Raw genomic sequence first — 1,727 nt, forward strand, 5'->3', positions numbered from 1 at the left:
GGGGGGGGGGGGGGGGGGATCGCCCCTCGCCCACAGGATGAGTCAACTTGCGTTCCAGCGGCCAGTGGCCAGAATGCATCTTGGCTACGAGCGGGGGTGGGCGCGTCGAGCTCACTCGCCCGTGTGGGGCTGTGGATGCGTGAGCACCGGGCGCGGGCATCTTTCTGTCCGCCGGCGAGCCGCCCAACATGCTGCCGGAGGGGGCCCGGATGTGCCCGGGGGCAGGGTGGCCGACCGCGCCGGGTCGCCCCCACCAATGCCACAATGTCTTCCGTCTGGGCGGGCCGCGCCTCGGGTGGGGGGGGGGGCTCAAGGGGGCCCTGCTCCGCGGGAGCATTCGGCCCGTGGGAGAATGGAAATGGGGCAACCGCCTGCCGAGGGAGCCGAAAAAGTCAGCGCCCCACACCTTGGTGGCCCCAATGCCGGCCTTGCGCGAGCGCGCGAGAGGCCCGGCGAAGGCGCCCGTGTTTCGGGTGCGCCTTCTGACTTGCATTTCCGGCGGGCGGCCGAATCAGCCGCGGCAACGCGCGGTGAGGGCCCACGCACGCGGGTCCTCCCGGGGGGGGGGGGGGGGGGGGGGGGGGGGGACGCGGATGCGGCCCGTCCGCAGCAGGGGGTTGTTTACTTTTCCCGCCGCCCCCTGCCGCCGCCGCCGGTGTCAGTGGGCGGCGCCCGGTCGATCGGCCAGCAGCAGCCCTGCCGCCGGTACGTGCGCGCGCGCGCGCGCGACCTAGGCCGGTCGGCCAGCGGAGCGACTGACAATTGACGTTTTGCCGAGCAAGGCCCTCTCTTCACGGGGACCCTGGTCCGGTGGGACCGCCCATTTCTGGTGCTCACCCTTGTGAGGCATTCCCGGCCGGGGGAATGGTTCTGTCGGGCTTTGGCCCGCGAGCCTGTGTGTCCGGGCTCTTCTCATTCCAGCGGTGCCTGGACCGCACGTCCGGGAGGGCGCTTCGGCGGGGGCGGGTGGGGGGGGGGGGGTGGGGGGGTGGCTGAATCTTATCATGCGTCGATTCAGGTAATTAATTTTATGCGTTTGCTTGCGGATCTGTTTATTATTTTTGATTGTTATGGGTAATTTTTTCACTACTTCTCTCTGGCAGTCATGATTTCAGCGAATCATATTTATAACTTGATATTGCGAGAGAAGTTTGATGCCCCCCCCCCCCCCCCCCGCCCCGGCCTTGTCCGCTTCTCCCTCCTGCTGCCTGGCGGTGTGCCAGCACCATGGGCTGCCCCGCGGCCGGGCGGGGGCGGCTGTGCCCAGATGAGAGAAGGCCATGCTCCCCTATCGCCCCCCCTCGCCCCCCCCCCCCTTCACATCTCCTCGGAAGGGTCTGGCCCCCACCTGGGCGCCCGCGCGGCCCAAGCGCCCCATAGAAATCGCTTGCACCGTCTCGGCTGTTCTCCTGCCCGGACCCGCACCGCTGCTGCCCGGGCCTGCGGCCCCCCCCCCCCCCTGGCAGACACCCCCACGCATGTGGTTCACAATGCCAGGCCGTGCGGGCCTGGGCCCGCGCGGCCGGCGCCACCTCCGCCGAAGAAGCCGAGCGGCAGCGGAACGCGAGCAGGCGGGCGCGGGGGGAAAAAATATGGCCCGCGACCCCTCTCAAGACGGGTGCCCCTGGGCCGGGCGGACCCCCAGGGGCCGTGGGGCAGCAGGTCGCCCTCCCCGCCGGGCCCCCTGAGGGGAAGCCGGAGAGACACACACCCTCAACACTGGGTCG

This window comes from Fonticula alba, assembly GCF_000388065.1.
Source record: "Fonticula alba strain ATCC 38817 unplaced genomic scaffold supercont2.5, whole genome shotgun sequence".
Taxonomy (NCBI): domain Eukaryota; order Rotosphaerida; family Fonticulaceae; genus Fonticula; species Fonticula alba.